Source organism: Urocitellus parryii (assembly GCF_045843805.1).
Source record: "Urocitellus parryii isolate mUroPar1 chromosome 13 unlocalized genomic scaffold, mUroPar1.hap1 SUPER_13_unloc_9, whole genome shotgun sequence".
NCBI lineage: Eukaryota > Metazoa > Chordata > Mammalia > Rodentia > Sciuridae > Urocitellus > Urocitellus parryii.
In genome coordinates, this window is record NW_027551777.1 from 2917136 (window position 1) to 2942435 (window position 25300).

Here is a 25300-nt window from a genome sequence, read left to right on the forward strand (position 1 = left end):
TTGTTTTTATTAAGATGTTGACTACAAATAGTAAGAGTGGGCAGCTGGCTTTATTCTTTTCTTTCCAGTTCCCAAAATTTTATTATTTTTATTATCAATTATGTCAGTAGTTTGATTACTCTTGTTACACTAATTAAAAAAAAAAAAAAAAAAGCCCAGGCAGCAGAGCAATTTACCTCACTAAAGTGAGGTTCCCCTTCAGAATATTGTTGAAAACAGATTAAACATGGAGATATCACAGATCCCTGTTCTTAAATGTTAAAAATATTTTATATTAGTACATAGAATTTTCTTTATTCTTAGATGTATTTTGTTATGTTCTAAAGAGCTCTTGTTCCCCCTTTTTGATAATAAAGTCTTCTGAGACCTTTCCTTTATAGTTATTTGGTTCTATTGCCTTTTTTTGGGGGGGGGTGGATACTGGGGATTTAACTCAGGAGCACTTAACTTGAGCCACATCCCCAGCCCTATTTTGTATTTTTTAATTTACAGAGAGGGTCTCACTGAGTTGCTTAGTGCCTTGCATTTGCTGAGGCTGGCTTTGAACTTGCCATCAGTCTCCAGAGCCACTGGGATTACCAGCATGTGCCACTACACCTGGTTGTTTCTGTTTCTTTTAGGCTCTCTTAATACTCCAGTGGCAAGCTGTTTTCTTTTGTACCCATGCAAATAACCTTTTTATATAGTTGGGATGGGGAAGTGTGGTCATAATTTGTCATTAGATAGTTCTGATAGGTTCTTTCCTTTCTTGAGTTGAAACTTTCACTTCTGTTAAAACATACATTCCACTTTTAATGCCTTCTTGCCTCCATGCCACCTCTGACTGGTTTTGCCTTGGAAATTGCCAAAGTCAACCTTGAAATTCTGCAGGCGGGCCAAGAACGTGGCCAAGGAGTTTTAGAGGTAGATCATTTCCATCATTAAGTTGCTGCCATAGGTGAAGTACAAAAACCCTCTCCTCCTTGCCTGTGCCTTCCTCACAACAGGAGTTATCCATATCTCCCCAGATGCCTGCACCATCCTGAGGGTTGGGAAGCAGAAGTGCAAGAAACCCATAGTAACCTGGTGCTGCTGCCAAGAGACCAGGACTGGTATCTGCAGCACTGCCCCCTAGGGGCTGGGGAAAACTCCCTTTATTTGTTCTTGATCTTCAAGGAAAAACTTTTTATTTTTTCACCATTGAACATATTAGCTTTCCATAGATGGCTTTTATTATGTGGAGGTAATATCCTTTTATTCTTAGTTGTTGGAGTTTTTATCTTGAAATGGTGTTGAATTTTCTCAGATTCCTTCTCTGCATCTATTAGGATAATCAAGTGATTTTTAGTCCTTTGTTCTGTTTATTTAGTTAATCACATTAATTGATTTTCATATATTGACCCACTCTTGTATTCCAAGAATAAATCCCACTTAGTTATGATGTATTATCCCTTTAATTGTGTTGTTGAATTCAGTTCTCTGGTATTTTGATATAGATTTTTGCTTCTATGTTCATCACAAATATTGTTTTGTGGTTTTGCTTTTTAAATCTTCTTTAATTTTGATAGTCTCAGCATGAGTTTGGAAATGTTCTATTTTTTTTAGAAGAGTTTGATAAGGGTTGGCTTCAATTCTTTAAATATTTTTAAATTCTTTAAATATTCTTCTTTTAATATTTATTTTTTAGTTGTACATGGACACAATAGCTTTATTTTATTTATTTATTTTTACGAGGGGCTGAGGATTGAACTCCAGGCCTTGCACATGCTAAGCGAGAGCTCTACTGCTGAGCCACAATCCCAGCCCCAAATTCTTTAAATATTCTTTAGTAGGAGATTTTTTGGTCACCAATTCAGCATTTTTATTATTCTAGCTACAAGTCTATTAAGATTGTCTTTTTCTTCATTACTTTATATTAATAGGTTATATCTTTGTGAGAATTTATACATTTCTTTTATGCTCTCCAATTGGTTGGCATTGAATTGGTCTTATCAGTCTCTTAGGATCCTTTTTATTTGTGTGTCATTAGTTGTAATATCTTTTTTTCATATCTGATTTTATTTATTTCAATCTCCTTTTGCTCGTGTGTGGCTAAAACTTTGTGAATTCCTCAATTTTTCCAAAAATCCAACTCAATTTTATTAATTTTTTTCTTCTCTATTTCATTAAATACTCTTCTAATCTTTATGATTTTCTTTCTTTGATGAGGTGGGTGGGCTTTGTTCCTTTGTCTAGATCTTTGAGGTATAAAGTTAGATTTTTGTTTCAGATCTTTCTTTATCTTCAGAGTGGGCACATATTGTTATGCTCTATTCCATAAGTTTTGGCACAGAGTGTTCTCCTTTTCATTTGTCCCATGATATTTTCTAATTCCCCTAAATGTCTTCTTTGACACACCAGATTGTTCCAGAGAGTGTTGATTACAGCCAGGAGTGGCAGCATGGTCTTTTAATTCTTGTTCCTCAGGCTGAAGCAGGAGGATCAGAAGATCAAGGCCAGCTTGGGAAACTTAGCAAGGCCCTGTCTCAAAATTAAAATTAAAAAAAAAATTCTGGGGATGTAGCTTAGTAGTGAAGTGTTTGCCTTACATAAATGGTGCCTTGAATTCTAACAATAGCACCAATAAATAAATAAACAAAAAATAGAAAAAAAGCATATTGTTTAATTTTTACATATTTGTGAATTTTTCAGTCTTCCTTCACCTATTGAATTCCAGGTTCCATGGTGATCAGAAAAGAACTTTTGTGAGTTCAGTCTTCTTAAATTGGTTATGACTTGTTTTGTGACCTGGCATGTGATCTACCTTGGAGAAAGTTTCATGTGTGCTTGAGTAGAATGTTCTGTTTATATCTATTTGGTCTACCTTGTTGTTCAACTATGCTGTTTATTTATTGATTTTCTATGTGGATGTTCTATTCTTTATTGGAAGTTGGGCATTGAAGTATCCTACTATCATTGAATTGCTTCAGTTCTGCAATGTTTGCTTTATATATTTAGGTTCTTTGATGTTAGTTCATTTGTTTTTATCATTATGGTATTTTTCTGGTGAATTGATCCTTTTATTATCCTTTGATGTTATTAAAATTTTGTCTCTTGTAATAGTTTTTGACTCAAAATTCATTTTTTCTGACATGTTTAGCCATCCTTGCTGTATTTTGGTTATAATTTGCATGGACTATTTTGTTGAATTACTTAACTCAGTCTGTATTTGTCCTTATATGTAAACCTGAAACTCTTGTAGACAACACATAGGTGGATCTTGATTTTTTCATCTGTTCAACCACTCCTGTGTCTTTTGGTTGAGGAATTTAATTTTTTCATAGTAAAGTAATCATTAATGAGGATGGTGAATATTTTTGCTACAACATTTCTGACTCCAATCATGTGTGGTATTTTTCTTTCTGATGCCAAATTTATGTTGCCTTTTCTAACACCATTTCTCCAACTTTTGGACACCAGTTGTGTGTCCTACAATTCAGAGCAATTCTGGTACTCAGTACCCTGAATTAGTGTCATACTCCACACTCTTAAGGAATAGTCTTACAAGATTGTCCTTTCTTAAGATGACATTTGCGAGTATCAGGTCTCTGGGTTACCCACACTTTTGTCAAGAGTTGCCTACAGAGTTATCACAATACTCCCAGGTCAGGTTCACTAATTTGCTACAATAGCTTACAAAACTCTGGAAAACCCTTTACTTGCTATAACCAGCTTATTTTAAAAGCTTCTAATAAGTAGCCAAATGAGGTAAAAGGACAAATTAGGGAAGAGTCCTAAACATCATGGTTTGGGACATACCACACTCCTAACACATGGATGCTTGCATGTTCTCCAAACCCTTTTGTTTAGTGATTTTTATGAATACTTTGTGACACAGATAGATAGAGTAATCCATTAGCCCTTGGTGATTAAGTTCAATCTTCATCCTTTCTTGCCTTCTGGGACTTGTAATGCAGTGAAAATTTCCATGCCTCTAATGATTCTTTGGTCTTTCTGGCAACAGCTCCCATTTAAAAAGTATATAGAGGTAGCATTCAGTCATCAGTCTTCTCTTGAGCATACAGAAAGCACTTTGACCTTTGGAGATTTAGAGTTATGGGAGCTATGTGTCAGGAATCAGGTACAAATACCAAATATTTATTTTTTATTGTGCCACAGAAATACATTACTAGCATTTTGTTAAAGGTTTGCTGCCAATTTTATAAATCTTTTGTTCCTGTTTTTTATACTATTTTCTTTTATATTTTGTTGATTTTTATAGTGATATGCTTTGATTTATTTCTTTATTTTACATATCTTCATTGTGATTACAATCAAACTTACCTAAAACATTATATAGTTATAACTGTCTGTTTCAAGATAATAATAACCCCATTTGCATATAAAAACTACATTATTGCTGGGCATTGCGGTGCATGCCTGTAATCCTAGCATTTCAGGAGGCTGAGGCAGGAGGATCATGAGTTCAAAGCCAATCTCAGCAAAAAGCAAGGTGCTAAGCAACTCAGTGAGACCTTCTCTCTAAATAAAATACAGAAAAGGGCTGGAGATGTGGCTCAGTGGTTGAGTGCCCCTGAGTTCAATCACCCCCCAAAAACAAACAAAAGAAAAAAAAACTACATTATTACCCCTCTCCATGGAACTTTATATTATTAACATCATAATTTACATCATTTTGTACTGGGTAACCATACACATATTTTATAAAATTGTTTTAAAATTTTGTCTTTAACTTTTATACTAGCATTGAAAAGCAATTTCCACAGTACTGTCACAGTGTTACATTATTCTGTATTTTTCTATACATTTACCTCTAACAGCAAGTTTTATACTTATGTATGCATAGATAGTGTTAGATAGCTTTGGTTTGTTTCAACTTGAAGAATTCTCTTTAATGTTTCTTGTAAGACTGGTCTCTTTATGTCCTCTTCAATTTTAAAGGACAATTTTGTCAGGTATTATATTCTTGGTTGGCAGGTTTACCTTTCTGCATTTGGAAAATATTCCACTGCCTTTTTGTATGCAAAGTTTCTGCTGAAAAATTCATTGACTGTCTCAGGGAAGTTCCCCTGTAATGTGATCTGTCACTTTTCCCTGGCTGCTCTCACAGTTCTCTTTATGTCTGATATTTCACAATTCAGTTCAATTATAGTGTCTCTCACTGTGGAATTCTTTGGGTTCTTCTTATTTGGATTCCTAAATATAGATATTTCTTCCTTTTTTTCAAATTTCAGAAGTTTTTTCCCATTATTTTTTTGAGTAAGCTTTTGGCTCTGTCTTTTCTTTCTTGGACATTCAAAATTATTTATACTGGTCTACTCAATAGTGTCCTATAAGTTACCAAGTTTCTTCATTTTTTTCACTTTTTGTTTTCTTTTTATGCCATTGAGTGGCTAATTTCAAATGATTTATCTTTAAATTCAGTGATTCTTCTGCTTGATCTAGTATGATATTTTGATATAGACTGATTTCTATATTAAATTTTTCATTTTAGTTACTGTTTTCTTTATGGTCAAGACTTCTTTTGGCTCTTTTTATGTATCTGCTAAATTTTTCATTTTGTTCATGTTTTTTTCTCCCAAGTTTATTTTGAGTACTTTGCCAGGTAATTCATATATTACATGTTAGTAAAATTGGGGTCTAAAAGTCTCTTCTTATTCTTTTGGAGAGGCATGTTTTTCTATTTGTTCATTTTCCTTGTCTCTTAGTGTTAGTACCTGCACATTAGGAAAAAAAAAAAATACACGTTTTCCAGTCTTTAGGAACAGGATTTGTATAGAATAAGACCCTCAATGGGAAGCGCTGCCGCGTACCTTTCAAACTCTCTGTGTATGTGTCTTGGATGGATTTAGTTGTGTAAATTCCCAGTTAGGGGATTTGCCTGTTTCTTTTGATCTTTGCGCTCTCTCTCTCTCTCTCCCTCCCTCCCTCCCTCCCTCCCTCCCTCCCTCCCTCCCTCCCTCCCTCCTTCCTTCCTTCCTTCCTTCCTTCCTTCCTTCCTTCCTTCTTTTTTCCTTCTTTCTTTCTTTCATGAATTCACAGATTTCTGCTGCTTTTGGTTCCGGTCTGCGGTACCACTGGTTTTCTGATGCAGCAGCACACCAGGATTCCTTTGAGGTCTCAGAGGCACACAGACATTTAGATTATACCAGGTCTCATTCATCCTCTGAAAATGGTGAGATTGAAGCCAGTTATGACTGTTTGGCATATGTTTCTTTCTTTTCTCTTCATCACAGAGATGAGCCAGGTTCTGGGATTCTCATTGATTAATTTGTGCTGACCAGGAGAGGGGCTCTGGCAGATGACTACAAAATAGTCCATCCTTTGGCTATACTCTGAGTGGCCCTCATGCATCTAGAATATGCTGGGTCCCATCAGTGCTCTAAGAGAGGTGAGATAAAAGCCAGTTCCTCAGAAAATGTTGGAACACTGCACACTTGATCCAGCTCTCCCCTTCCAGAGAAAAATTGAGATTTGGTGATTACTTTATTCACTTTATTGAACCACAAAGATAGACTATATAAGTAATGACATGATAGTTCAAACTGCCACCATTTTCCCCAGTGGCTCACAGGTATCTAAAATGTTCCAGGTCCCATCAGTACACCAAGACAAACGTGACATAAGCCAGTCTTTCTGGCAGCCCCTGAAAAAGCTGGAAACTTGTATATACAGTCCAATCCTTTTCTTCCTCAGGAACTGAAATTTGGTGGTTTCCACCTTCTTGCTTTTCTGCTCTAGTTGAGGGGCTTAGCAGGTGCTTGCTTCCTAGTCTAAACTGCTGTCTTTGTTCTCATATCTCCTAGATGTCCACAGCATGCCAGCTTCTTACTTGCTTCAAGATAGGAAAGAAGGAACCAGTCCTGTGGGTAGAAGCCAGTCACTGGAAAATTTGGAATGTTGGATACACAGTCCATCTCTTCCCCTCCCCATGAGGAACCTAGGATTTGGGGGTTTCAGCAGTACACTCTGTGTTGAGCCTTGGGGAGGGGCTACAGGGCGTACTTGCTTGTTAGATATCCTCCACACTGCTCTTTTTGTTCTCAGGGACTCCCACACAGGGTCCCTTCCAGTTAAGACTCAGATTCAGGTAAGAAGTAAATCAGACCAGACCGATGGGCAGCCCTCAGAACATTGGACTTGGATGTACAGTTCAGACCTTTCCTTCCCTCCCCTGGAAGAAGCTGGTACTGCAGTTTCATAGTTCTCTGACACTGTGCTGGGAAAGGGGTTAGGATTTCATAGGTTTTGCTACCAGCTTCAATGTGGCTAGTTTTGTGCTTCTTATGAAATAGGGTCTTCATTTTTCATAAAAGACTTGATCTGTGTTTCTTTGAATCTGTGTGTCCATGAGGGAAGGAAAGGCCAGAACTTACCGTAGAATTTCTCTGAGGTCACCTCCCAGTTTTTCTTTCTGCTTGGCTTTCTTTGATTTCCTTCTGCTTTTTCCCTGCAGAACTGCATTTCCTCCCAACACTGTCATGTTCCTGGACTAGTTTGCCTACCTTATTGTATCCAGCATAATCAAATCTCACTTAGATCTATCACTGGCTCATATTCATGTACATGTTTATAAATACTTACCTATCTGAATTTTGCAGTTTTTACAAATATGCTTTTCTGACTCAGTAACACATTGTGGGATTCTTTTTTTTTTAACCAGGTATAGTTCTATTTTAATGGCTATTAACATTTCATTATGAAAGTGCACCAGTATTTTCTTCTTTTTCCTACTGAAGGTGGGTATCCTATCTCTAGTTTTTCCCCACTACAAACATTGGCATTGGCACATGTGGTTTCAGATATTGAGGCTTTTATTTTGATGATAATTTTCAGGAGTGGAATTTCTTAACCAAAAGATTTTTCACCACCACACTTTCCTAATATTTTCCGTTACTGCTTATTGGTTGAAAAGCCGGGAGTGAAAATAAATTTTTTCTTTCTTTTATAAACCCAAAATTCTTGAAAACCAGCATGCTGAGTTTCCTTGTGAGCTGAACTGTGGTAACTAATTTGGCCAGTGTTTTGCCTGAATTTTGGTTTGTTTAGCATTACAATCTATATGCAGTTGTAGCTAGAAGTATTTACAGTTGTTTTCATGTGGATACAGGTTAATATATATATATATATATATATATATATATATATATATATATATATACACGCACACACACATGTATATATGTGTGTTTATATATATATACACACACATGTATATAATCATACACACTTATACACATGAATATATATGTATATACATATATATGTATATATCCTTATTGAGTTTTTTTGTTAGTCAACACTATTATAGAATGCTGTTTTTTCTTTGTTTTTTTGGGGGAGGGGTGATGGTGCTAGAGACTGGGAACCCAGGACCTTGCATATGCCAACCAAGTGCTCTGTACTGAGCTATACTTCCATCCAGGTTGAATGGCTTTTTAAACTTTTAAAGTGCAATATGTACCATTTTTCCCTTGAAAACAAAGTAAAGATAAATTTTTCCTGATATTTGATGCTTAAATTTTAAATAGATGAAAAAAATATAGATTACAAATTTTTTTGTCACAATGTTTAAATTAGAAGGGTTACATGGAAAGACCACAGGAGATATTTTTTTCTTTTCATTTCACATTGTTTTGGCTCTACAATTAGAGAATTTCTTCCTGAATTCTAGTTCAGAGTTAACTTCATCAAATATGTTTTAAGCATCTAACCTAAATCCTCTTGTTTTTGTTTTTAGCTGTTTTTACTCTGTAGAGCAGGATCTATGACTTTTGGGGTCACATTAGAAACGTGACCCACATAAGACTCTTATGAGTCCCCAAAACCAAGTCACTAGTGAGAGATCAAGCAGAAAGGAGAAAGCTGGTTTGAAGATCATTTGCAGGACTTGGATTTATGTGCTCATTTGCATAAGAAATACTAAAATATGATATTTAATTAGATGTAAACTGAACTCAACAGGAAGTAAGACCACATTTTATTTGGAGATTACATCTCCACTGGGCTATAAAATGACTTCTGGCTAGGCATGGTGGTGCTTGCCTATAATCCTAGCAGTTTAGGAGTTTGAGGCAGGAGAACGTGAGTTCAAAGCCAGCCTCAGCAAAAGCGAGGTGCTAAGCAACTCAGTGAGACCATGTGTTTAACTAAAAATAATACAAAATAGAGCTGGGATGTGACTCAGTGGTTGAGTACCCCTGAGTTCAATCTCCAGCCTTCCCACCCAAAAATAAAAAAATAAAAGATAAATGACATCTGTTTCTATCCTTACAAAGCTGTAATCCAGGAGTGGGATAGCTGGGTTAAACAGTGGTTTCATTCCAAATTTTCTAAGCATCTTTATATTGCTCTCCAGAGTGGTTGCACCCATTTGCAGTCTCACCAGCAATGTATGAGTGTACCTTTTTCCCCACATCCTCACCAACACTTATTGTTGCTTGTACTCTTGATAACTGCCATTCTGACTGGAGTGAGATGAAATCTTAGTTTTGATTTGCATTTATCTAGTAATTGAGGTATTAAACATTTTTTTCATATGTTTGTTGATCAACTGTCTTATCTTCTTCTGAAAAGTGTCTGTTCAGTTCCTTAGCCAATTATTGATTGGGTTATTTATTTTTTTGGTGTTAAGTTTTTTTGAGTTCTTTATATATCCTGGAGATTAGTGCTCTGATGTATATGTAAAGATTTTCTCCTGCTCTGTAGGCTCTTTCCTCACATAATTGTTTACTTTGCCAAGAAGAAGCTTATTAGTTTGACTCCATACCATTTATTGATTCTTGATTTATATTGTTGTGCTTTTAGGCAAAAAAAAACCCACTTCATTCTTCATATGTACCAGAAACATATTTGAGGTTTACAAAAGAGAACTGTCCTTTTTGTGCCTGATAACTAATTACTGTGTGTTGTTAAAATGTCCTTTGGTCAAAGTTGGTCACATGCCCACCTCAGATTCAAGGTGGAAATGCAGGCTTTGCCTATGTATGGAAAGATCTGCAGTGTCACATCACAAGGGTGTGGAAGGATGGAGGGGAAATGTATATCTGCCTATGGTCATTGCAAGCAGTTTATATCCTGGTCAGGGGCTGGGGATGTGGCTCAAGTGGTAGCCCGCTCGCCTGGCATGCGTGCGGCCCGGGTTCGATCCTCAGCACCACATACAAACAAAGATGTTATGTCCGCCGAGAACTAATAAATAAATAAATAAATATATATATATATATATATATATATATAAAAGAAATTTATCCTGGTCAGGTATGAAATCAACATTATGTTTTTATGAGAAGGAAAACCGTTTTTATGATAAATAGAAAATTTGCCTGTCATAAATGCATGAGAATCAGTAGCATGTACTGCACTTACTAACCTGAGTGATTTAGTGAAACCCTGTCTCAAAATAAAAATTATAAAGGACTGGGGATATAGCTTAGTGGTGGAACACTTTCTTAGCATGTGCAAGGCCCTGGTTTTAATACCTAGGACTGGGGAAAAAAACAACTATTCCATGTGAATTAATTTTATTCCCACATAAATGGTGAGACATAATGTAGAGAATGGATTGTCATAAATCTAGCTTTGTAGGAACTGAATCCCAGGGAGCTAGTATGTCAGTTTGGAATGAGACCCCTGGGTTTCCAGATGTTGGAGTTCCACAGAGAAGCAAAAGAAGGTGACTCACCCTCTGCATATCCAGTGATCAGTTCCATTTGTATGTTCACTTATGTTTACTCTGCTAGGTAAGAATTTGCTAAGGAACTTCCCATTTAAATGGGGCTGGACATCTGATCTCGGAAACCTTGGGTTAAGGATGTGGCCACAGGTGCAGAGTTAGGACTGAGATGGTTTCTTTTACTTACAGCCTCTCCTATCACACTAGAAAAATTTCTTAGACAAAGCAGATACCCACTAAATGTGTTTGGTATCAGTAGCTGTTATCTAAACATAAATCCAAGTAACCCTGAGAAGAAAAACTTGACTGATAAATGTAAAGGGTTTTCCTCCTGTGGCCCATGATTTGTTTTATTAACTGATTTTATTTTATTGTGATTCTTCTATGGGTATATCAAAGGAAAGTTGAATATTGCCAAATCAAAACCAAGTGATCGTGGGGCCATTATTTTTTGGTGAAGTACACAACAGGGATTGAAGTTCCAAGTACAAAATTAATGCATATATACATTCCCATTTAGATTAAAATTTTCCTAATCATTCTTCCTCTTCCTTTGTTCTTATAGGCAGTTTGAGCCCCAGCCCAAATGTGTGTATGCGTCACTCTGGGCTATTTTCCTAGGTGGTTATTAGCATGTTTGTTTATAGAAATGTGAATGTAAGGGCTGGGGATGTGGCTCAAGTGGTAGCACGCTCGCCTGGCATGCGTGCAGCCCGGCTTCAAACCTCGGCACCACATACAAACAAAGATGTTGTGTCCGCCGAGAACTAAAAAATAAATATTAAAAAAAAAAACTCTCTTTCTCTCTCAAACTCTCTCTCTCACTCTTTCTTTAAAAAAAAAAAAGAAATGTGAATGTAAGTGGCCAAAATCCAAGCATGATGGGAAAACAATCCATGTTATCTGTACTTTTATCAGTTGGAGATGGTACTAGTTGGACTCTTGATTTGGAGGCCTCTGATTTTACACACTGGACCCTTGATCATATTTAAAAAAAATATCTTTTGTAATATCCTTGAACTAAACAGACATTTTTGTGTCCTTTTATTCTGTGAGATGAGAGAAAAATAATATTTATACACATCCCTGGGTCATTCTTAACTATTTGAAATGAGGGGAATACACACATATATAATATACACCCATACCTATAGAAACACATATGTAGATACACAGTGGTATATAAATGCATACTATGTATGTGTGTGTGTATATGTGTGTATATATACACACTCACATATACATAGAGAGAGGGAGAGCAGTCATTGTGAAATGGCCTAAGTTTGTATCCTCAGTTCTACTAGGATCTCTTTGTCTTGGTGTCACTTGCATAACCACTGCCCAAGTCTGTCTGTATGGACACCTCATCTGATGCTTTTGCATTTCTTTTATGGTAGCTGTGGCCTGTATTTGGGGCTTTCTGAAGGGTTTTCCCATCAACACAATGTGTGATTCACACAGGAGATGTCACAGATTGACTATTCATTTAAAATTATGCTAAATATCAATTAGGTTCAACATGTGGAGATTTTAATCACTTGCCTTTTATATAGCAAAGCATTTGTTGTACAAATTTAAAAATTTTGAATTAGGATAAATTAAAATTAAAAAGAGACATAAAATATTTTTGTTTAATTTTTTGATAATCATTTGCAAAGCATTTAAGAAAGTGTCTTTTAAAAATGAACTTAAAAATGGCATGAAGAACTTTTCTCCCCTGTAGGGCTGTTGGGCCTGCAGGTCTGTGTGGATCTGCAGACCCGGGCTCTGTTCCGCAGGATGGGGTTTCGTTTTTTTTTTTTTAGAAAGAGAGAGAGAGAATTTTAATATTTATTTTTTAGTTTTCGGTGGACACAACATCTTTGTTTGTATGTGGTGCTGAGAATTGAGCCCGGGCCGCACGCATGCCAGGCGAGCGTGCTACCGCTTGAGCCACATCCCCAGCCACAGGATGGGGTTTCTGAAAGTTGTCAAGAAGAGGGAAAAACTGATTACTATGCTTGGAAACACTTGGTGATCCAGGACAAAAATAAGTACAACACACCCAAATACAGGATGATAGTTTGTGTAACTAACAGAGATATTATTTGCCAGATTGCTTATGCCCGTATAGAAGGGGATATGATAGTCTGCGCAGCATATGCACATGAACTTCCAAAATATGGTGTGAAAGTTGGCCTAACAAATTATGCTGCAGCATATTGTACTGGCCTGTAGGCTTCTCAATAGATTTGGTATGGACAAGATTTATGAAGGCTAAGTGGAGGTGACTGGAAATGAATACAGTGTGGAAAGCATTGATGATCAACCTGGTGCTTTCACCTGCTATTTGGATGCAGGCCTTGCTAGAACTACAAGTTAAAAAGAAGAGGTGGAACAGTCCTAAAATGTTCCTTGCCCAGAAGAAATATCGGGTAGCTCAAAATAAGGCAAGCTTCCTCAGAGCTCAGGATAGGGCTGCAGAGAGCTAAACCAAACAACAGTTTTTCTATGAAGTTTTTTCAGATACAGATAATAAACTTATTGAACCAGAAAATAAATGGCATGAAGAGTTGCTGATGTGAATAATTCAACTATTGGAAAAATGTGTTTTAACATATAAATTGTTTTAAGTTAACAAAAGGTATAATTACTAAGTAAAGTGTTAAAAAAATTAATCGTCATTAGATAATAACAGCATTTAGGCAGATTAAGCCAATGCACTTGAGATCCTTGGACTAGACTAGAATAAATCTAATTTGTTTGATTTTGAAAATAAGGATGTGTAGGATTCTGATTCAGAGTAGATATCCCCAAATTTTTCACTCTGTGCCTCTGAATCTACCTTTTGCAGAGTTGAGATGGAAGGACACTCTCTGAGAGAAGACATGACCAAGATGAGCCTCATGGGAGAAAAGTCTCACTCCATGGGCAATACGGAGAGTTCCATTCCCTCAAAGCCCCTCTGTAACACTGTGACTTCTTTGCAGTTCTATATGAGTGGTCACCTGAAGCCTACATGTAAGCACAGTGGAAACTCTTTAGGCCTCTACTACATTGACTTGGATGGAAGTACCCCTCTTGGATCAGCTCTTGTGTACTGTAACATGACAGGTATGCTAAGCTCTTCTGTAAAAGTTAAATTCCTATGGGTGTTTGCTCTGTGCAAAACCGAAATTAAGAAAGTCAAGGATTTACTGAGTTGACATGCTTATTTAGATGTGCATTGTGATTGTAATGTAGTAGCCAAGAAGTATTTTTAAAAAGTTAGAAAACAGGTAAAATGTGAGGGTTAATGGTTGTGTCCTTATTTTCTGGAAAAGTTCTTTCCTTGTGAAATAATACCAATAAGTCTTTGCTTATTAGTTTAAAAGAAAAAAGGATAAATGATTTTTTACATCAATAGATGTCAAACACTTCAGAGAATCTTTACTCTTTTTTCCTATGATGATGAAGATGGAGCTTGTGGCCTCACATGTGCTAGCAAATGCTCTACAGCTGAGCTTCATTCCCAGTTCTCTATTCACTTTCTAAATTTATGAAAATGTCCTTTACTTTCTTTTGAATCTTTCAAAAATATTTTATTTTATTCTCTGGATTTATTGAGATGTAATTGAGGTGTAATTGACAAATAAAAAGATATATATTTAAAACAGATAACCAGATGTTTTGAAATATGTATACATGGTGAAATGCTTGCCCTTGTTAAGCTAATTAGCATAGCCATCACCTTATGGCATGTATAATTCTTTCATTCTTTCTTTGATGAGACAGTTGAGATCTACTCTCCTAGTAAATAGTAAGTAAACACTACAGTATTGTTATTATAGTCACCATACCTCATATTATATTATAGGAGCTTTTTTATTCTCCATATTTGAAACTTTGTACCCGTTGACCAAAATCTCTCCATTTCTTCCTTGCCCAAGCCCAGACACGGCCATTCTACTCTGTACTTCTAAGGGTGTCTTGTTTACATCTATATAAGCACATGAATTTTTCTGGAAGTTAATAAATGTTCCTAAATCATACATACAGTATGTAAGCATATATTTATGTGCAACAATGTGTTACCTAGAAAATAATTGTGTGGTAGATAGCAATAATACATGTTGTACACGAATCCTTGACTCTTCCTATTTGATGTCTGCTTCTCAGAAGGACTAAATTATCAAGTCTAGTGAATGACAATTACCCTAACTTAATTGATGTGAGCCACAGCCTCTTTGAATATATAGCTCCTATCCATTTCTCTGTAACTGTGTCTGTGTGTACCTCTCCTCCTCAACATTGTTTCACCAACCAAAAAGGAATGTCCCTCCTTTGGGAAACTGTTTCTGTATTACCTTGGTGGTATAGAAACAGGTACTTTAACCTCTGCAGAATTTGAACCTGCACATTCTGAGATAATGTTAAGAAAAATATCAACTCTAGATGATACTAAGGTAATTATGAGTTAGCTATAATTCGGTATCCCTATTATTACTACTATATACTGCCCTGATAGTGTTGCAGTGTCTACAAGGAGGGAATTATGCATGGGTTAACTTATGAGGGTTTGCAAGAAGCTTTAAAAAAGAAGCCTGATATAGTTTATATGCCTACTACCTCTTCATAGGTAAAACAAAGTCTGAACATTTTGGCAGTGGTTAATCATGTGATGTGATCAGCATTAGATTAGATACATCTTCCTGTTTGAGAATGTACTAGCAAAATGTGGGAGCTCTTGGGACATTGCTGTAGATGTCGGTTCAGCTGTTTTAGGATTTGGGGCAAGCATTTTATTATCAATACTGACTGAAACATTGCAGTGTGATTGCAGAGAGAAATGCACTGGCTTAATTTTACCAAAAGATGAGTGATCAATAAAATGTGGGGAAACAAACAAGGAGATCTTCCTAGATGTTGTCAATGTCAGTGGTGATACTAGGCTTCCAAGTTACTCAGTGTCTTCCTTGTTTTGCCTTCATTATTGTAGATAAGGTGGGAACAACTAAAACTTTAAAAAGATGGTGGCATCCCAATTATACATTTCTCTTTTATTAGTTAGGTGCTTAACTATCACTGAAGTCTAGAGCATGCTAAAGATTTTCATTATTTTGTCTTGTGTTAACCCTGTGAGCAGAGTCCATGTCCTCTGAAAAATCCCAAGATTCATAGAAAAGTAGAGAAGATCCCAAGAACACATTCCATGATCAGTAATGTTTTGGTGTCCAAATTTAATTTGTTAATGAATTGTTAGCAGGTGCTATGGTTTGGGTCGTGAATGACCTCCCAAAGGCCCATGTATGAAAGGCTTAGTCCCCAGGCTGGCAGTGTCAGGAGCCAAAAGAACATTATGAAAGTGGTCCCTAGTGAAGACCTTCTTGTCACTGCAGACATACTCTTGGAGAAGATTGTGGGACCCTGGTCTCTTCTTCTTCCTCTTTTGATTCTTGGCTTGATTACAGCAGTTTGCTCTGCCAGGCATTCCCCAGCATTGCCATCTGGCACACCCACTCGGACCCAAAGCGTGAGGTTCTCCTGTTTGTTAAGTTGGAAACCCCTAAACTGTGAGCTCAAGTGGATCTTTTCTCTTTATAAGTTAATTATCTTCAGTGTTTTACTGTGGTGACAGAAAGATGACTAACACCATAGGCTTAGTGAGGAATTAAAAAAAAAGAAATAAAGAAAGAATAGCTATTCTTTGATGATTGTCCTACCATGACCCCACATCTTTTTTATACTTGCATTTGCCTGGAAAGAGCCCTTCCTTCTCCCACTTGGGGGCAGCTTACTCTGGCTGGTTTTTTTGTAGCTTCCAATAGTAGTTCCTAAACAGGCATGCTAGTGCCTCTGCCAATGTGAAATGCAACAGCATGTCCCTTAAACTATGCCAGAGGGGGAAATGCAGATGCTGCAGAGAAGTTTATTTTGCTGTTCTTTCTTCCAACAAACAAAATTCCACAGCCTTACCATGAAATGAGACTTGGTGAACAATAAAAATACAAATACTCAGAACGTGGCTAGGTCTACAGCCTGCCTGACAGTTGCCTTAATAGTCTCACATGTCTAGAGTGATAACTTTGGGTCTTTAGATGCTTCTTGATCCAGTTTCTTTATTTACTAAACATAGAAATTGAGGCTCAGAGAAATTCATTTTTTTCACTTTTCCAAGATTATAGATAATAAGCCATACATTCAATTGAAAATGACATGGTGTTCTGTTCATATCTCATTTTATAAGTGTATGCATAGTGTTCTCCATCGACAAATGATTTTGCTAAAATGGCATGTAGTAGGTTGTATGGAGATTCCTAGGAAAGCTGGGAATGGAACCATCATTTGACCCAGCTATTGCCCTTCTCGGTCTATTCCCTGAGGACCTTAAAAGAGCATACTATAGGGATACTGCCACATCAATGATCATAGCAGCACAATTCACAATAGCTAGACTTTGGAATCAACCTAGATGCCCTTCAATAGATGAATGGATTAAGAAACTGTGGCATTTATACACAATGGAGTATTATGCAGCACTAAAAAATGACAAAATCATGGATTTTGCAGGGAAATAGATGGCATTAGAGCACATTATGCTAAGTGAAGCTAGTCAATCCTTAAAAAACAAATGCCAAATGTCTTCTTTGATATAAAGAGAGCAACTAAGATCAGAACAGGGAAGAAGAGCATGAGGAAAAGATTAACATTAAACAGAGACAAGTGGGGGGAGAGAAAAGGAGAGAGAAGGGAAACTGTATGGAAATGGAAGGAGACCCTCATTGTTACACAAAATTACATATAAGAGTTTGTGAGGGGAAAGGGGGAAAAAAACAAGGGAGAGAATTAAACAATAGCAGATGGGGTAGAGAGGGAAGATGAGAGGGAAGGGGAGGGGGGATAGTAGGGGATAGGAAAGGTAGCCGAATACAACAGTCATTAATAAGGTATTATGTAAAAATGTGGATGTGTAACTGATGTGATTCTGCAACTTGTATTTGGGATATAAAATGGGAGTTCATAACCCACTTGAATCAAATGTATGGAAGATGATATAGCATGAGCTTTGTAATGTTTTGAACAACCAATAAAAAAAAGAAATTCAGAGGTAGACACTAATAATAATAACGTCTTATGTGAACTAAACATTTGGGTTATGTCAGGCCTGGAAAGAGATCAAGCACACATGAGATTACCTCAAGAGAACAGAAGTCCTTCCAGGTGAGATAGTAGAAGCCCTCATGTATGAATGAGCAGACCCCCATAATTTTGTTCAATGTGATTTACTAAGTGAAATGACCACCCTGTGAATGTCCATGGAAATGAGCCTGTGCAGAACAGAAAGCATTTATATTGGCCTTGCAGAAGAGAGCTGTTGATGCTGATGAGTGATAGGGATATCTACATGCATCTCATAGCATCTTCCTGTGCTGAAAATATTCAGGTAAATCATGGAAAATCCCAAGATTCTAGAACTATTGCAAGAAGGACAGTCTTTGAAGGGTCCTAATGTAAATACTGATTTAGAAGGACCCGTACTTGTGGGGTCATGACGGGTGCCACTGCTGGGCTTTCCCATGGATCTGGGGTCAGAGCTGAGATCTGAAGGTGGCCATTTAGAACCTGAAAGCTATCATTTAGAGCTGACACACCTTCACCTCAGTAAGGCACAGATACCAAATCATTCTTTAAATTGACCTTGCAGAAGAGAGCTATTGATGACAACAGACAAATGGACAACATGGTAAGTCTCAGTAACTCTGAGATTTAGGATAGAGACAGTAGTGGGTTGACCAATGTCTTTATGTGCCCTTGAATGTCCATGATCTAGTTCTATTCCTCCTGGAGTTTTGTCATATGAAATATAGGTTAGGGCTTAGTTGCAGAAGGTACCCAGGAAGCCCTCAGACCTCTGCCATCTTTGAACCACTTAACTAATTCAGAAAGCTCAATGACTAGCACTAGGTTACCCAGAAATGTGTGGTGGAGTTGAAATATTTTGTTAAGTTGGGCAGGAACATTTTTCTAGGCCTCCTTTGCCTCATCTATAAGAGAGTTGGGCTGAATAAAGGATATCACCCAACTCTAACCTGTGTTTCTCCCTGAATAGGAACATGGTGGAAGAACTTCTGAGAAAGCTCTCATGGGGCTGTACTTCTCAGAGGCACAATACAGTGACCAACTTTTCCTTGTAGATGCAGGACAGCTGCTAGTGATTTTTGTCAGTGAGTCCCTATTCATGATACTGAGCATAGGTTTCTTGACCAGTTCTTCATCTGAAGATAGAATATGACAATTTACATCATCTGGACACATTGCTCTCCTAGTGTTCTCTGAACTTATACCCACCTTCCCCATCAGAGGAAATGTAGGCAGGTGTCTTCATCTCTAGAGAGGTACTGTACTGTGTAGAAATGTATTGGACTTCTATTTTATGAACATTTTCTTGAATCAATTTCCAAAAATGCCCTTCATTTTGAATGAAGGTCTGTGACCCAGAAAAGTTGGTTTCTCCCTGAGTGTTTTATATGGATCTGATTAAATGGATGTTTTTAGGAAGACAAAAGAAAGGAAAAATGGCTCTTTTTCAAAATTTACATGTTTTTACAAGCTGCTATTCTGCCTGTTCTTTTTGCAATATGAGAAGAGACTAACTTGGTTTCATCTTTACTCTTCTAGTGAGGGGCAGGGAGGACATGCTTAGTATAGGACAGGGAGGAGGGGAGTCAGAACAACCAGGCACTTACACCCCCACCTACCGCTGTGTTTGCAGGAGAGGCCCCTTTCCCAGATCTCTGCCTTCTGTAGCCCTCACTGGGATGCCGCTGGCCACAAGGACAGTGTGGCCAGGAGCTTTGAGAAGTGTGTCATCGAAGCTGTGAGCTTTGCCTGCCAGGTGACCAATCTCTTCTTGGGAAACATGCTTAGGTTCACAGATACTTGCTGATATGGCCAGCTCCAGGCCTTAAGTGCCTGCCAGTTCCAAGGCCTGTGCTGACCAGGATTGGGTCCTTGGTGCCCCCTCCCTGGCTTGGGCCTCATGCTGCAATCCAGTGCTCTCTACCCACTCCTTGACATGCAACTTGGCTTCCTGCTGCAGAACCCTGTGCAAAACCACAAGCCATCGTGCAGCTGATCTGGTGGGCTGTGCCTCCAATTGCCATTGTGATGGTTCCCACTGGTTGGTTTGTGGTCTGTTAACTCTTGCTCAACAGATATACAGGAAATGACCCCAAAGGTTGACAAAACATCTATGGAAGGAAGCTTCTGAAGTCAAATAGACTCCATCCTTGTTGGGGTAGAACACTTGCCCAGCATGGCCCTGGGTTCTATTCCCAACACTGCAAAAAAAGAGGGGAAAGATTCTATCATTTCACTTAGCTTTTTTCTGCAAAGTGGGAGGAGGTTCTGCCCCGGCACATTCCCCACACAGTACCCTGAGGCTCCCAGGGTCCTTCTGTATTTCCTGCTGGACACTTCAAGCCCTGCACACTGCTGGCCAGTGGAGTTGTGAGAAGCAGAGCTCACTTTTTCTAGGGAAACAGGCTCTAGTCTTTTTACATAACTAATACTTCTAAGGCTTTCATTTGTTCTTTGCTCAGTGTTTTAGTAACATGGCAGCCACATCTCCTGTCACTCACCCTTGGAAGCCAAACTTGGGGGGAGTGGTGTGTTTCAGGTGTGAGTGCCACCAGCACAGTCTACTTGGCAACTTTCTCATCCGCTCAGAAAGAAAATGCAGCCCTTCACCATGCTGGCCCCAAGGCCTTCCCCAGCAGCACCTAATTTTCCTTCCTCCTCCACAGACTACTCAGGTGTCTCAGGAATGAAATCACACAGGCTGTGGCCTTGGGTGCCTTGCTTCGTTGAGCATGTATTCAAGGTCATTCACTCTGGAGTACCTATCAGTCATTTGTCCCTTTTCATGACTACATGTTGCTCATCATATGGACTCAGGGGGCTTTTATGTTCCATTTGTCCTCTGGTGGACATCCGGGCTCTCCCTGACTGATGGCTGTTATCAGTCTGCTGCTGTGGACCTCCACACATGGGTTTGTGTGGATGTGCTGTTCACACTCTCTGCACCTATGGTGGAATGGCTGGATCACTTGGTACCTGTGTGATGGAAGGACTATCTGGACCATTCCCACAGTGGCTGGGCCATTTCCATGTCAGCTGCCAGCCTAGGAGGGACCTGACTTCTCCACACCCCCATAGCCTGTGCTCTCAGACCTGTCACTGTGCAGTTTGGGGGTGTGGAGTGGTTTCACTGGTGACTTTGATAGATATGACCTCAGGTACCTTCTCATATGTTTTTTGGCTATTTCTGTTTTCTATGTCTTTGGACAAATGTCTACTAGAAAGAAATGCCAGTGGAGACATGGACAGATGTGAGGTGAACCCTCACAGCTGTGGTCAACAGACTTTGTGACAAGTGTGCCAAGATCAATTAAGGGGTGAAGTTCAGTGCCTTCCTCAAATGGCTAATTGAGCTCTATGTTTTTCTTTTATTGTGGCTTATGAGAGTTCTTTGGATAATCAGGTGCAAATCTCTGGTCAGATATATGATCTGCCAGCATTTTCTTCCATTCTCTGGATTGTTTTCACTCTTGGTGTTTTCTTTAGAAGCACAGAAGTTTTTAATTTCTTTTTCTCTCTCTCTTTTTTGTAGTAGTAGGGATTGAAACCAGGGGTGCTCTAACACTGAGCTACATCTCTACCCCTTTTTATTTTTTATTTTGTGAAACAGTCTCACAAAGTTGCCCTCAAACTTGCAATATTCCTGCCTCAGCTTCCTGAGTAGCTGAGATTACAGGTGTGCCCCACCACTCCTGGGAAGGTTTTTACTTTTGGAAAAATTCAATGTGTCTTTTTTTTTTCTCTTGTTGCTAGTAATTTTGACATCTTGTGCTAAATCCTGGGTCATGAAGATTTACCTGTGTCTTCCTCTAAAAGGTTTTTATTTTGTTTTTGGCACTGAGTGTTAACCTAGGATTATATGCTAATAAGTGCTCTGTCATGGAGCAACCCCCTCTGAAAGCTCTAGAGTGTTAGCTCTTAACATTAGTTTCTTTTTCTATGTGGTATGAGGTAAGGGTCCAGGTACATTCTCTTGCATGTGGAGATCCATCTGTTCCAGACCATTTGAGGAAGGCACTGTACTTCACCCCTTGAGTGATCTTGGCACTCTTGTCAAAAAGTCTGTTGGCCGCAGCTGTGAGGGTTCACCTCACATCTGTCCATGTCTCCACTGCCCTTTCTTTCCAGTAGGTCGTAAAATCAAGAAGCATGAATTCTCCTGATTTGTTCTCCTCTTTTTGTATTGTTTGCTATTCTGGATCTCTTGGGATTCCATATGAATTTTAGAATCAGTTTGTCAGTTTTTGCAAGGAAAGCAGCTGTGACTTTGACAGGGGTGGCTTTGAATCTGTAAGTCATTTTGGGGAGTGTTGACCTCTTAACAATGTCACATCTCATGGCTTCTGAACCTGGAATGTCTCCCCATTTATTTTGGTCTTTAAGTTTTTTTCTTTTTTTTTTTTTGTTGGTTGTTCAAAACATTACAAAGCTCTTGACATATCATATTTCATACATTAGATTCAAGTGGGTCAACAGTAGTTTGCAGTTTGCAAGTGGTGAGGTCTGCATTTCTTTTATGAAATTTACTCCTAAGTACTTTATTTCTTTGCTATTGTAACAAATTATTTTTTCAGGGCTGGGGTTGAGGCACAATGGTAGAGCACCTGCCTAGCACTTGTGAGGCACTGGGTTTGATCCTCAGCACCACATAAAAATTAAATAAAATAAAGGTATTGTGTCCATCTACAACTAAAAAAAAAATTTAAGAGAGAGAGAGAGAGAGAGAGAGAGAGAGAGAGAGAGAGAGAGAAAGAATTGTTTTTTAATATTTATTTTTTAGTATTCGGCGGACACAACATCTTTGTTTGTATGTGGTGCTGAGGATCGAACCTGGGCACGCATGCCAGGCTAGCGCGCTACCACTTGAGCCACATCTCCAGCACAAAAAATATTTTTAAAAATTGTTTTCTCAAATATTTTTTTGGATTGTTTATCACTAGCACTTGGAAACAGGGCAGCACCTCATCTCTGTGGCCTACAGCTTTGCAGGCTCATTTCTTTTCTCTAGCGGGGTATCCGTGGGAGAGTACCTTCTTTGAAGTTTTGGCATAGATGACCATGTTATCTGCCTGTAAGTTAGTACTTCCTTTACAATCCCAATACTTTTTTTTTTCCTTTTCCCTACCTAATTGCCCTGGATAGCAACTCTGGCACTGTGAAAGGAGTGAAATTGGCTATCCTGGTCTTGTTCTTAGAGTTTTGCCTGATACTTCTTCTGTATCTATTACAATGGTTGTGTAACTTTTTTCTATCAGTATGATGTATTCATGTTTTTGTGTCGGTGTATGTGGACTGGAGATGGAACCCAGGGGTGCTTTATCACTGAGCCACATTGCCAGCTCTTTTTGTTTTTCATTTTGAGACAGAGCCTCACTAAGTTGCTGAATCTAGCCTCCAACTTGTGATCCTCCTGCCTCAGCCTAGTGAGCTGCTGGGATTACAGGCATGTGCCCCTACACCAGGCTTATTAACTGATTTTTGATGTAAAAACATGGTTTTATTCCTAGGATAAATCTCACTTCCCTATGGTCTATAACTTTTTATTCATTGCTAATTAATGTTTTCTTTTATCCTGTTGAGTGTCAAAAGTACCTGTTATTAGTTCACCCTCTGTTTTTTATTGATCACTGAAACTTTTTCATTTTTTTTTTTGCAAAAATGTGAATGCAAAGAAGAAAACTGTTTTGTTTCTTAGTGAAGCATCAGAAGGAGAATTGGAGTGTCTGTGGTGTTTGTGGGCAGCTTGTGATGTAGTAAAGTTTTCCTCATCTTGTTTTTGGCATTTTTTCATGACAGGCAAGTCTAAGAGAAATACAGAAGCTGACAATGAGCTGGGAGGGTGTGTGACTTGGGGTTATAGCGGTGTGTTTGTGCATGTGTATGCATCTTCAAACCTCTGGCACCTCACATAAGGAGCCAGGCCAGGACAATGGAAATTCCCTAGGAAATATTTAGTATTTTATGTTTCTTTTCTTTTTGCAATACAGGGGATGAAACCCAGGGCCTCCAATAGGCCAAGCTACCAGGGGGTAGCCCAACCTCTCTTCTGTATTACTATTTTTTTGAGGCACTATAAAACTAGCTTCAGTAGATTTATGAAATGCTCTTGGGTGCTAACTTGTGTCATTAAAAATCAAATCAGTAAAATCTTCTCAACTCTCTCTTTTAATTCATTTTCTTTTAGTCTCAGATCAGTGTCCTAGAGGGAGTCTCTTGTCATGATTTGCAGAAATTTGGCAGCCTTGTGTCTGCTGTGATCACCAAGTCCTGGCCCAGGAACAACTGAAAGGCTGTGGAAGGCCTGGATGAGATTCTTGAACACCTGCTCACGGGGCCAGATGTGAAGCAGCTCTTCAAGTTGTACGGTGTGTGTAGGACTGGTTGGAGTTGCTGTCCTTCCTTGGGCAAATGAACAGGCAAGGTACTTGACCTGGTCCTCAGCCTGCATGTGCTGAGGTTTGGTAAAGGCAGGATGCATGGAGGTGCCCAGGCAGGTGTTAGGCATAAAGAGCTTCTAACACTAGAACCATTGTCTGCTGAGTGCCTGCTGAATATGTGCTCCTGGGAGGACACACGTTCCTTGAAGCAACCCCTCTGAAAGTCCCCAAGCCCCTTGATTTCCAGATGAGAGAATGGAAATGCCCAGGGCACATTGCTTAACCAGGATGTTGGAGACTCACTGTGTCCAAGACAACAAATGATTAGAAATCAGTCCAAACCCAGCTTGCCTCCCTGTGAAGCTCATGTGTCACATTTTGAGACCAATATTGATAACTAACAAAACATGAAGTGACTCTTCAGCCATCACCTTTCCAAGTGTCATGCATTGCCCTGGAAATGATGGTGCAGGTTTATGTGTAAATTGCTAGATTCAGATCCTGTACTGGGAAAGCACTTGTGTGGTAATAAAAACCCAGGGCCAATGATTGTTTCAGCCAAACCAGCTGCTCTGTTCTACACCAGGACATAGACAGGAGTAGTGTGTGTTCCTGAAGGTGGCTGCTGTGTGCACGGGCCATAGCAGCCTGCTGGGGAAGAGTACACTGTATTACACTCTGCATACTTGGCAGCACTCAGTTAAGGCTCCTCCTTGTCTTTTCCTGGTTCATGGCTCTGTTCCTTTTATCACTGAGCAAAGCCCCCTTGTCTGGATGTTCTTGGGTTGGTCAATTCTCCCACTGAAGGTCATCTCAGCTGCACTGTGTGTGTGTGTGTGTGTGTGTGTGTGTGTGTGTGATGCTGGGGATGAACCAGGGTCTCGTGCTTGCTAGCCTAGCACACTACCACCAAGATGCACCCCAGCCCCCTGCTATCTTTGTTTTTAATGGTAAAGATAAACTTGGTCTTCTTATAATACTATACAAGCCTCATATTATTGTGAGATAAATAATCTGGCAGTTAAAATAGTCATGTTTTAAAATGTTGCCCTCTAGTTGCTCCAAAAGCTCATGTTCCAGGTTTTGATCCACAGACAAGATAGGCAAAGCATGAAGCTGCAGCATGGATCTGCCTCCTTCCTGGGTGCTGTGCAGATGCTTCCCTACACCC

General features: G+C 38.7%; 2 pseudogenes; one reads left to right on the forward strand and one right to left on the reverse strand.

Annotated features, from left to right (window-relative positions):
- Positions 1 to 313: 313 nt before the first annotated feature.
- Positions 314 to 997, reverse strand: LOC144251479 (gamma-glutamylcyclotransferase pseudogene; annotated as a pseudogene).
- A 12524-nt stretch (positions 998 to 13521) lies between these two features.
- Positions 13522 to 25300, forward strand: part of LOC144251480 (E3 ubiquitin-protein ligase RNF213-like) — a 70183-nt pseudogene continuing 58404 nt past the window's right edge.